The 13,241-nt window shown below is 44.4% G+C and overlaps 1 protein-coding gene across 1 annotated transcript in view; it reads left to right on the forward strand.

The window, feature by feature from the left end:
- Window positions 1–13,241, forward strand: part of ncanb (neurocan b) — a 241,287-nt gene that overhangs the window by 180,892 nt on the left and 47,154 nt on the right. The gene's annotated exons all lie outside the window — the stretch shown is intronic.

Consider the following 13,241-nt stretch of genomic DNA (forward strand, 5'->3'; position numbering starts at 1 on the left):
AGGCTTTCGAGAGGGACATTGATGACCCGTTGGATAGAAATGGTGGGCAGGGATATGGGGAAAAGGCAGGAGGTTGGCACTAGTGGGTATAATTAGTGTAGGCACAATGGGCTGAATGGCCTCGTTCCGCACTGTGACAACTCAGTGATTCTGTGAATCTTTACAATGGGAATGGTTTGGTAAAGGAGTCGAACATGATACATTTCAAAATGTTGTTTTAGTTCAGTTGCAATATCACATTCAATTCTAATCACAACACATTAGAGAAGTCCAAAAAAAAGGAAAGAACTGCAGATGCTGTAAATCAGAAACAGAAGCAAAAATTGCTGGAAGGGCTCAGCAGGTCTGGCAGCATCTGTAGAGAAATCCTAATTAGTGCTTTGGGTCAAGTGACCCTCAGAACTCTTTTTTTCTGTTCTGGCTTTAGGGAGGATGTTGAGGCTACGGAGAGAGTATAGAAGAGAATTACCTAGAGCTGTTGTGATACTGTGATTGTGAGCCTTTCTGGGTCAGAAGGACTGGATTCATGTCTGGAGATGTTTAATGACATGCCCAAACAGTTTGATTTGAAAATGTTGATGAGAATTACTACATTAACAGAAGATTCCTCCAATTACCTTAATGCTGTGATGTTGGGCTAATGATGCCACTGCCATAATGTTTCCTGGTTTACTCATCGGACAGGTTTGGAGAGCAGGCAAAGAAGTGGCAGATGGAGCAGAATGTGGGAAAGTGTGAAGTTATGCACGTTGGTAGGAGGAATAGGAGTGTAAACTACTTTCTAAATGTATCTGAAATCTGAAATTCAGAAATCTGTAGCACATAGGGGCTTGTTAGTCCTAGTTTAGGATTTTCCCAAGGTTAACATGCAAATTCAGTTAGCAATGAAGAAGGCAAGTGCAATGTTAGCATTCCTTTTGAAAGGCCCAGAATAAAATAGCGAAGATGTGTTATTGAGGCTGTATAAGGCTCTGGTCAGACAACATTTGGAATGTTGTGAGCAGTTTGGAGTCCCGTATCAAAGAAAGGATGTGCTGACCTCCAGAGGAAGTCTACAAGAATGATCTCAGGGATGAACAGTTTGTCATGTGAGAAGTGGTTGAGTACTCTGGGTCTGTGTTTGATGGAGTTTAGAAGGATGAGGGGGGTATCTGATTGAAATGTTCAGAATAATGAGAGGCCTGGATAGAATAGATGTGGAGAAAATGCTTCTACTAGTGGGAGAGTCTAAGACTTGAGGCCACAGCCTCAGAGTGAAGGGATAACCCTTTAGAACTGAGTTAAGGAGGAATTTCTTCAGCCAGAAGGTAGTGAATCTGTGGAACTCATTGCCACAGAGGGCTGTATGGGCAAGTCATTGAGAGTATTTAAGACAGAGGTGGGTTCTTGATTAGTAAGAGGATCAATAGTTACAGGGAGACGGCAGGAGATGGGGTTTGGGAAATGCATTAGCCACAATCAAATGGCACGACACATTAAATGGGGCCAAAAAAGCCGAAATATGGTCTGATTTGGTTTCATGGCCTATGAGAACCCACTGAGATTTGAAAACAGTAATGGTATTGCCCCTTATGGTTCCCTCATTAAGGCCATTCTGACCCCTTGGACAAGTTTCTATTGGATCATGGCTGATCTGATATTCCTCACGCCCACTTTCCTGCCCTTTTGCCATAACCTTTGATTCCCTGACTGATCAAGAATCTATCTGTCTCAGCCTTAAATATGCACAAGGACTCTGCCCCACAGCTCTCTGAGTTCCAAAGACGCCCAACCCTATGAAAGAAGAATTTCCTCCTCTGCTCAGTTTTAAATTGCCATCCCTTTATTGTGAGACTAACTCTCTGGTCCCAGGCTCTGTCATGAAAGGAAAAATCCTCTCAACGTTTACCCTGTCAAGCCCCTTAAAAATTCTAGATGTTTCAATGAGATCCTCTCATTCTTCTAAGCTCCAGTGAGTAGAGTCCCACCCTGTTCAGCCTTTGCTCATATGACAATCCCTCCAAACCAGGGATTATCCTAGTGAGCCTTCTCATTGGTTATGCATCACTGGGATTACACAGAATGGTGCTGTCCTCTTGGAAACTTTCAAATCTTGGTCCATAACTGTAGTCCCGAATTGCTGACAATTATCCCCAGACGAATGCTGGCATTATTTAAATTCATTAATCCTTATCGCAATGGAAGGGGCCGTACAGTCTGTCATAACTGTGACATTTGAATTTAATACAAACAAGGGGTCAACACATTAGTTAGCACTGCTGCCACACAGCGCCAGGGACCTGGGTTCGATTCCAGCCTCGGGCTACGATCTGAGAGGAGTTTGCACGTCATACCTCCAGGTGCTTCAGTTTCCTTCTGTCATCCAAAGATGTACAGGTTAGGTGGATTAGTTGTGGGAAATGCAGGCTTGGAGTAATAGGATGAGTCTGGGTGATATGTTCTTTGGAGAGATAGTGTGGAATTGATGGGCCGAATGGACTGTATCCACACTGTAGGGAATCTAGAAATAAATGAATATATTCTAATCCTGGCCCTGTGGTGATTGCTGTAATGAAAAAAAAACCATCCAGTACATGACTATCCCTTTAGGGAGGGAAATCTGCCGTTCTTACCTGGTCTAGTCTACGTGTGACTCTGGACTCACAGCAATGAGGCTGACTTTTACCTTGGATGTGAAAAGACCCAGCAATCCGTTCAGTTGTTGGCAAATGGACACCAAATACTGGCCTTGCAAGTAATGTCCAAATCCCATATGAGAATAAGGAAAATGATAAAGAAAACACAACATGGGTGTGTCCTTGTTATAAATGGATTTGATATTTATGGATTTGTGTATGTGCGAGATTGGCCAGGACATTGAGTAAATTTATGGAAGAGCTGGGCAGATTTTTAATTAGTAATTGGTTTAAGGGTTATGGAGAATGGGCAGGATATAGAGTACAGGCTGAGATGAGGTCAGCCATAATTGTATCAAAAGGCAGTGCAGACTCAAGGGGCCAGATTGGCACCTCCTGCTCCTAGTTTTTGTGTTCTTATTAGATATAGACATTTAATATTAGTGGATATTAGTGCTATACTAATTCTCAGCAAAGTTTAACCCCTGAGAATTTAACCTTCTCTGATAACCCTTCAAGATCTCAATGAATCATAGAATCCCTACAGTGTGGAAACAGGCCATTCAAGCCAACAAGTCCACACTGGCCCCTCAGAGCATCCCACCCAGACCCTACCCTTGCATTTCCCACGTCTAACCCACCTAGTCTACACTCCTAATCAACTCTACGGGCAATTTAACATGGTCGATCCACCTAGCCTGCGCATCTTTGGACTGTGGGAGGAAACCGTACCGCCCGATGGAAACCCACGCGGGCACGGGGGAGAGAATGTGCAAACTCCACACAGACAGTCGCCCGAGGGTGAAATTGAACCTGAGTGTCTGGCGCTGTGAGGCCGTAGTGCTAACCATTGAGCCACTGTGCCACTCTCCGCACCAATTCTGGCCTCTTACAGATTCTGGATTTTCACTGCTCCACTTCTGATGGCTGCGCCTTCAGCTGCTTGAGCTCTTGCTCTGAAAATCCCCTCTGCCCCCTTTCCTCCTTTAGACCCTCCTGAAGACCAGTTGTCTGTCCTAATATCTCTTCAGGCTGAATTCTTCCAGCGTTCTTTGTGTTTGTTTCTGATATCTGTTCACAAGGCTCAGTATTTCCATGCTTGAGATCACCCTTGTGAAGCATCTAGGGATGCCCTACGACAGCAAAAGTGCTGTGCAAGTCCTTTAGGCAAGAAAACAGCCATCCTCACCTGGGCTGGCCTATGTGTGACTCCAGACCCACAGCAAAGTGGTTGACTCTCAACTGCCCTCTGGCCAATTAGGGATGGGCAATAAATGCTGGCCCAGCCAATGACACCCTCTTCCCGTGAATGACTTAAAAAAAAGGGCAAGTGGTTGTAGGTCTATGTCTTCAGCCTTTGCCAAGATTACTTGATTTAAAAAAAAAGCCTCAAATGCCTCGAAAAATTGATGTGCTAGAAAGCGACTGCCATGCAATTCAAACAAGACATTGTGATTAATAGTAGTGAACCCTTACCAAGGTCAGTCAAAGAGAAATTCTCTGGGCAATCTTTCTAAGGGACTTTCATCCCTGGGTTTAGCCCGTCTGCCCATCAATACAGGCCAGGATATTTAATGCCACTTTGTTGATGACCCTCAAGTCTGCTGCCTATTGAATGCTCATGGGTTCCTTCTGAGACTCGCTGCCAAACCATGATTGATGCAGTGCAATTATAATGTAAATCAGAAGAGATAGCAGATACGGTGGGAATGAGAAGAAAGACGTTGGCTTTTAATGCATTTATGAACCGTTACATAAATTTATGCTGCGGTCCTTGTTTCGACAACCTCAGTCTTTTTCCTGCTCCTCTGAACACAATCAAGCCACAATTGGTTTAGTGTTTGCAGAGGAAGAGTAAGTTAAAACGATCTTATCATAGATGAAAGAGGAATGTAATTATTTCAGTCTCTGACACCTTAATTTGCCGTGAAGAAGTAAATGTCAGAGGGACACCCACCTTGTGCATTGCAATGGAGAGCAGGCAGAGCACCGTGACCAGTGAAACCGCACAGGAATACAATATTTCACACTGCCTTACTGCATCGGGGGAAAGGAGAGTAAATATTGCAGTAACCAGTGCGCCGTGACATCAAATAAAAAAGAGTAAAATTAACATTTTTAGAAACCTAAGGATGGAGTATTGACGTGTTATGATAGACCTCTGACCAGGTGTAGTTTGAACACAGGCCTCCTGGCTCAGACGTTGGGACACTACCACTGTGTCACTGGAGCTCTCAAATGGGTGACTTTCTGTACACGCCAGCATTTAAGTCCCTTATTTAATGGCCACTTAAAAACTGCTGCTTATCTCCTCCTCAGTCCCCTGTCTCTCTTATGGACAAGAAAGGCGGCTTGTTCCTGGATCTGCTTTCTGGCCTGGGGAGGGCCTATAATTGTTCCAAACTGGGGGCAATCATGTTGGGTAAAAGAGCTGGCCTCTGCGTAAGCTATTTCCTGTCCTTGCCTCTGACCTCCACGATTCCTTTCTTCCCATGAACATCAGAACATTAGGAAGTTTAAAAATCAGTTAAGAATAAACAGAAAAGGATAGAAATTGGCGTTTGAGAGAAAGCCAGAAAGGCAAGGCAAGGCAATGGTCCAGTGCCATTATTGCTGGACTAGAGACCCTGGGGATTGAGCTCAAATCCCACCACAGCAGATGGTGGAATTTGAACTCAATAAACATCTGGAATTGGGAGTCTAACAAAGACCATGAATCCATTGTCAATTGTTGGAAAAACCCATCAGGTTCACTAATGTCCTTTAGGGAAGGAAACTGCCGTCTTTACCTGGCTTGGCCTATGTGTGAGTCCAGACCCACAGCAAAGTAGTTGACTCTGAACTGCCGTCTGGGCAATTAGGGAGGGGAAAAAATGCTGCCTGGCCAGTGATGGCCTCATCCTGTGAATGAGCACACACACAGCAAAAGTTTCTCTGAGGACATAAAAAGGAAGAGATTAGCTAAAGTAAGCCCTGGAACTTTAGAGTGTGAAACTGAGGAATAAATAATGGGGAAAAAAAGTAGAGATTTTGAACAAATATTTGATATCATTCCTCATGGAGGATATCTGGCAATCATAATAAATTGAGAAGCAAATGGAAGAAAGGAACATAAAACAATCAGGAGTAAAGGTACTTGGAAAATCAATGGAGATGTGCAGGTTTGGTGAATTGGCCATGTTAAATTTGTGCCATAGTTTCCAGGAATATGCAGATTAGAAGTGAGGTGGATTAGTCACTATAATAGACAATGCTGATTGCCCTTCAATAAGATAGGATGTTGGTTAAACCGAAAGACAGTGTAGAAAAGATTTACAAGGACATTGCCAGGACTGGAGGGTTTGAGCCATCGGGAGAAGCTGAATCGGCCGGGACCTTTCTTTCCCTGGAGCATCGGAGGCTGAGGGGTGACCTTATAAAGGTTTACAAAATCGTGAGGGCACGGTTACGGTGAATAGCCAAGTTCATTTTCCTAGCGTGTGGGAGTCCGAAACCAGGGGGTTATAGATTTCAGGTGAGAGGGGAGAGATTTTAAAAGGACCCGAGAGGCAACATTGTTATGCAGAGGGTGGTGCGTTAAAGGAACAAGCTGCTGGAGAAAGTGCTGGAGGCAGGTACAATTATAATTTCTAAAAGGCTTCCGGATGGGTAAATGAATAGGGAAGGATTAGAGGAATGTGGACTAAATGCTGGCAAATGGGACTCGGTCAGACTGACATGTCTAGTTTGTGCAGATGAGTTGGATTGGAAAGTCTGTTTCCACGCTGTAAGACTTTATGACTGTATGATAAATGTGGGGTAGGGGGTTTGGGTCAGGATGTGGGTTTGGGTAGGATACCTTTCAGAGGGTCAGTGCAGTGTAGACTCAGTCGGCAGAATGGCCTCCATCTGCATTCTAGGGATTCTATGATTCCAACTAAAAGCTGACAAGTCTCTGGGCCTGAGAGAGATACTAGGAACTGCGGATGCTGCAGAATCTGAGATAACGAAGTGTAGAGCTGGATGAACACAGTAGGCCAAGCAGCAAGGGCCTAGGCCTGAAACATCAGCCTTCCTGTTCCTCTGATGCTGCTTGGCCTGCTATGTTCATCCAGCTCCACTCCTTGTAATCTCTCGGCCTGGTGCATCCTCAACATTATCTCAGTGGCTACTTCTTTTAGAAGATGAATTAGTTATAATTTTCCAAAATTCCATCAACTCTGGAGTGGGCCTATCAAACTGGAAAATAGCAAATATACCAACACTGGTTAAGAATGGAGGGAGATAAAAAACAAGAAAGCAGTTAGTCTAACATCAGTCATCACTAGAAAGTACCAGTTATTATAAAAATAGCAGCAGGGCATTTAGAAAATCCTAATACATTCAGACAGAGTCAGTATGTTTTTGTGAACAGGAAACTTATTAGTTCTTTGAGGATGTAACAAATAGCATGAATAAAAGGGAACTCATAGATGTATTTAGATTTCCAAAGGCAATTCAATAAAGTTGCCTCATTCAAAGTTACTGTATAAGGTAGGAGCTCATTGTGCTGGGGTGATACATTAACATGGATAGAAGATTGGCGAACTTAAAGGATTCAGAGTTGAATTGAAAGGTAATTTTCAGGGCTGCAGGGATTAGTACTGGGCCTTAATTAAAAAAAATCTGTATTAATGACTTGGATGCAGGACCAGACCGTGCTGTAGCCTAGTTTGCTGAAGATGCAAAGATAGGAAGGAAAGGAAATTGTTAGGAAAACGCAAGGAGTCTACAAATAAGGGCTACAGATAGGTTCAGTAACCATGCAAAAAATAGCAGTCAGAAAATAGTATGAGATAATGGATGGTTGGCAGGAAGAATAGAAAAGTAGAGTATTACTTAAATAGAGAGACATTGAGAATGCTATGGTACAGAGGGATCTGTGTGTCCTTGTACCTGAATCACAAAATGTTAGCGTACTGTGAACAAATAATTAGGAAGGCAAATTATTGCAAAAAGGATGGCGTCTAGGATTCCTACAGTGTGGGACAGGCCATTTGGTCCATCAAACCCACACCAACCCTCGGAAGAGCAACTTACCCAGACTCACCTGTCCAACCCTATCCCTGCATTCTCCGTAACCTGCATATCTTTGGAGTGTGGAAGGAAACAGGAACACCTGGTGGAAACCGATGCAGACATGGAGAGAATGTGAAAACCCCACACAGACAGTCACCTCAGACTGGATTCGAACCTGGGTCCCTGGTGCTGTGACGCAGCAGTGCTTACCACTGAGCCCCCATGACACTGGCCCCACCCTGCATGTGAATTCTTTCTACAATTGTATGAGGGCAGTGGTAACATGACGCCTGGAGTTCTGTGTCTCCTTACTTAAGGATGGATATATATCCAGCAGAAGTTGTTTAGAGGCTCATTGAGACGATTCCTGGGATGAAGAGGGGTCTAGGCCCGAAACGTCAGCTTTCCTGCTCCTCTGATGCTGCTTGGCCTGCTGTGTTTATCTAGCTCTACACTTGCTTTCTCAGATTCTCCAGCATCTGCAGTTCCTACTATCTCTATGACTGAGGGCCAAGTTCAAAAACAAAGGGAAGCAGTTTATAGTGATAATGGGAACTGCAGATGCTGGAGAATCCAAGATAATAAAGTGTGAAGCTGGATGAACACAGCAGGCCAAGCAGCATCTCAGGAGCACAAAAGCTGACGTTTCGGGCCTAGACCCTTCATCAGAGAGGGGGATGGGGAGAGGGTTCTGGAATAAATAGGGAGAGAGGGGGAGGCGGAATGAAGATGGAGAGAAAAGAAGATAGGTGGAGAGGAGAGTACAGGTGGGGAGGTAGGGAGGGGATAGGTCAGTCCAGGGAAGACGGACAGGTCAAGGAGGTGGGATGAGGTTAGTAGGTAGGAAATGGAGGTGCGGCTTGAGGTGGGAGGAAGGGATGGGTGAGAGGAAGAACAGGTTAGGGAAGCAGAGACAGGCTGGGCTGGTTTTGGAATGCAGTGGGGGGAGGGGATGAGCTGGGCTGGTTGTGTGATGCAGTGGGGGAGGGGACGAACTGGGCTGGTTTTGGGATGCGGTGGGGGAAGGGGAGATTTTGAAATAGGTTTCTTCCATTTAAGACACGGGATAAATACTTCTCTTTCAGGGCATGAGTGTTTGGAATTTGCTTCTGCAGTGGATTCTGGGTCATTGTACATCCTCAAGCCTGAGTCAGGTAGGTTTGTGATGAAGAAGAGAGTCTAAGGGATGTGAGAGAACAGGCAGGGAAGGGGACTATAGTCACAGTCAGGTCAGACATGGTAGCACTAACAGGGAGATCAGGCACAAGGTCTGAATGAGCTCCTCCTGCTCCTGTTTCTTCGGATTTTAAGAAGGACAAGTACAACATTCAAATGGGAACACCACTGTATCTGGTTTCACTTCTGCGTCAAACATTGTTAAGAATCAAAGGTTAAAATGCTGGTCAGACAGAGTCCAGTCATACATTTTTCCAGTCAGAGTAATATGCTAGTTTGCACAGCACACATTCTAACTACACTGATTCCCTGCTCCCCATATGTATGCACCAGGTTCCCACCCAATTGACCTTTAATTAATATCTATTCATTACCATCCTCTAGTTCCATTTAGTCTCAGGTATCCCTCACAGACTCTAATGTGTTGCTGTTCCATCATTATCGTATCAAAATCAGGGATTCCCTCCAAAGCAACATAAGAACAGGAATTGGCCATTGAGCCCATCAAGTCCGTTCTGCCATTCAATTGGGATCATGACTGATCTGCGGCTTAAACTATATACTTGCCTTTGGCCCATATCCCTTAATATCTTAGCTGAAAAAAATTGCATCTGTCTCAGGTTTGAATTTAATGATTGATCTAGTGTCAATAAGCAGTCCCACCCTTTGTATGTAGAAGTGCTTCCTGACATCTCTTCTGAATGGTCTGAGCATAATCCTCAGGTTCTAGAATCCCCCACCAGTGGGAATAGTCTGCCTTTATATACGCTGTCTTTTCTTGTTTCCCTATCGCTCTCGCATTGTGTTATCTTCATCAAAAGGACTACAATGATTCAAGGAAGAGGCCCATAATTCCTTGTCAAAGGTATTTAGAAAAGGGCAATAAGTGGAGGCTTGGTGGAGGCTTGGTGAGATACCATGTGTGATGAGTGGATAAGTTAAAACATGAGAAGGTTAGGAGTTGAGGGAGTTCTGTGTGGAGATTCTGGAAATGAATTAGTGAAAGTAGGCAAAGTAGGTTTGGCAAAAAGTGAATTTGGATCCAGAGGAGGAACACATAGGAGAAGGTTTCTGGAACTCGGATAGACTGAGAGCAGAAGCTATAGCTGACCATTACCCAGGTTTTATCAGTTCTGATGGCCTTTTGAAATAATTCCACAGAGGCCGGTACCCTGTCACCAGGCCATGCTTTATTTACACATGGAGAGTCCTTGACACTGATGCAGCTCCCTCAGAGCCAGCTCTCAGAGTCAACAGAATCTCTGACATTCCTGTTTATATCTTGTCAGCCAGGGGTCCCTAAATGGAACAGATTAACAGCCCCAATGAGGGACCTCCGACCTGGCTGACCTCATTACAATCACTACACCTTTCACAACCTCAGCCATCCCAAAATACCTTGCAGCCAATGAAGTCCATTTTGATGTGTGGCCATTGTGGTAATTCAGGAAACACTAACTAATCTGTGCACAGCAAAATCCCTAAAACAGCGATGTGTACTTATGTGCAAACACATCATTTGTGTTTAGATGTTGAGAGATAAGCATAGGTTAGGACAGCAGGGAGAACCTTCTTATTCCTCTTTGTATAGTGCCTTCTGGTGCTTTTATTTCAATCTAAGAGGTGTTTGATTTAGAGTTTCATCTGAAAGATATCAGCTCCCGCATTGCAGCTCTCCCTAGTTAGCACTGGAAGTGTCATCTTTGATTACATGAGCCTGTTTCTGGAGTGTGCATTCCCAGTCTTCATGAATCAGTGGTGACAGCGCTCCTCAGCACTCATCCAAAGTGGACATTTGCCCAGACAAGGTCAATTGTAACGGAGAGGGAGAGATTAGAAAGGGGTCTGAGGGACAGCTTGCTTTTCAGACAGCAAACTATCTTTGTGCTCCCCGAATAGAGAACATGAGAGTCAGGAGCAATGAGAAGCTCCCTCAGCGAGGCAATGTTCAGCTCATTGTAACTGCGCAAACACTGAGTGCCAGTATGTAAAATGATGCGAGTGTCGGGATGGGGGAGGAGAAGGCTGGGAGCTGGGGTGGGGGGTGTAGATTCCTTTCGCCTTTTCCTGCCAAATCTCCCCTTAATGAGCAGAAATAAATGTGAACAGTGCGGAGAATGTGTTACCATTCAGAGTGCCACCTGTCCTTCACAATCTTTTGAGGTGCCCCTTCTCTCTGTGGGATTCATGGCATGTTGATGACTCATTAACCAGATGAGTGTCATTGCAGCAACTGCAAATATTTAGCACCTTGTTAAACAATGCAAAATGGAATGCAAACTTTCACGGGGAAAACAATCACTGAAACACTGCCTTTTTGTGACATTATTTATCATTTTATATTCTTTATGAATGGCATGGCAAAGGTTTATTAAAGAAAGAGTAAGTGAGTTTTATGGAAACCTTTTATAATGGCTACTGGGGCTTGTTAAACATAGAACTCAGGCAGAAATATACTCTTTGGACAAGCTCAGCGAGATTGATTAAACAAACAGCAGTTCTACAGAGCAACATTACACATCTGTTCCTGCAGCCCTAGCGCGCACATACTGTAATCACTGTGAAATTTTGTAGGCATGCCGCTCAGCTCATTAAGTCCTTTGAGCACTCTCTGATGGTTTAGTTTGGGTGAAGGAAGGTTGGAGCCGGTGCCAGAAGATCCCAGTTACAATGCTTGTGTTGTTCTGTGTCAGCTGATCACACACGTCATTGGGCAGTTAGATCAAGACAATTTAACCATAATACCCTGGGCTATGAAGGGAAATTCAGCTTAGGTCCCCACATCTGATTAATTTCCCTGTCCGTAAAGTGCCTTTTTCGGGGATAGAATCAGGACATTTTCCGAAGCTATAAGTTATAGGTAGACCGAGGATATCAAATAATATTAGTTTTTTCACTCGGCTTGCATTTGTCCCCATCCCATAATCTGACTAACTCTTGCACATAACAAAGGTTGCTCCTTTTATTTTCCAAAAAAAGGAGAATTCCGAGAGGTAATTGATTCAATGTCAGCTGGGACTCAAGATTGCACTCAATGGGTTCAGGCTCTGCTGCAGAACCTCAAGCAGCTGCTCTTGGCTAACACTCCCAGTGCCATACAGTCCTGAGCGAGTGCTGTGCTGCCAGAGATTCCATCTTTAAAGGAGGTGGCCATGAAAAGTCTCAGTGCATGATTTTGAAGAAGAGTGTGGGTGGGCTGGCCAATATTTATCAAAAGCTAGGTCAAAGAGGAAGATTCCACAAATGTCAAAAATGAAGAGGAGGGAGTCAGCTCAATGGTGGGAGCAAATTCCTGCAGATGCTGGAATCTGGACTGAAAACAAAGTAATGGAGAAATCACAGCAGGTCAGGCAGCTTTTATTGAGAGAGAGCAAGCTATTATTCTGAGTCCAGATAATTATTCATCAGAGGGAGTTAGCTCAGTCAGCTGAATAGTGGAATGAAGAATAAACATGAGGCCAGAACACATGTAAGATTGGAGGCCAAGGAGGGATGGGAATATAAAGATAAGAATTTACAATCACTGGGCAAGGATTTAGATCATACCTCACTATCAGCCTCCACCAGTAACTGAAAGACCTACTTTTTAAAATTCATTTGTGGGGCATGAATATTGCTAGCTGGATTCGATGTTTACTTCCCATTCCTTGTTAAACTTGAGAAGGTAGCGGTGAGCTGCCTTCTTGAACCGCTGCAGTTAAACTCACAGTGCCCTTAGGGAGGGAATCCCAGGATTTTTATCCAGTAACACTGAAGGAAGAGCGAAATATTTCCAGGTCAGGATGGTGAGTGGCTAGGAGGGGAAATTACAGGTGCTGGTTCCCATGTATCTGCTGTCCCTGTCCATCCAGATGGAAGTGGTCATGGATTTGGAAGGTGCTGCCTGAAGATCTTTGGTGAATTTCTGCAGTGCACCTTGTAGATGGTACACACTGCTGCTACTGAGTGTCAGTGGTGGAGGGAGTGGATGCTTGTGGATGTGGTGTCAATCAAGCAGATGCTTTATCCTGGAAGTTGTCAAGTTTCTTGACTGTTATTGGAGCTTCACGCCAAGCAAATGGGAAGTATTCTGTCACATTTCTGACTTGTACTTTGTAGACGGTGGACAGGCTTGGGGAGACAGGAGGTGAGTTACTCACTGCAGGATTCCGAGCCTCTGACCTGCTCTTGTAGACACTGTGTTTATGTGGTGAGTCCAATTCAGTTTCTTGTCAATGGTAAGCCCCAGGATGTTGATTGTGGGGGACTCATCAGTGGTAACATTATTGAATATCAGGGGACAGCGGTTCGGTTGTCTCTTATTGGAGACAGTCACTGTTTGGCTTTTGTGCGGCCCAAGTGTTCCTTGCCAGTTGTGAGTCCAAGCCTGGATATTGTCCACACCTTGTTCCAATTGAACATGGATTGCATCAG

The sequence above is a fragment of the Stegostoma tigrinum genome, chromosome 30 (assembly GCF_030684315.1).
Source record: "Stegostoma tigrinum isolate sSteTig4 chromosome 30, sSteTig4.hap1, whole genome shotgun sequence".
NCBI classification, from domain to species: domain Eukaryota; kingdom Metazoa; phylum Chordata; class Chondrichthyes; order Orectolobiformes; family Stegostomatidae; genus Stegostoma; species Stegostoma tigrinum.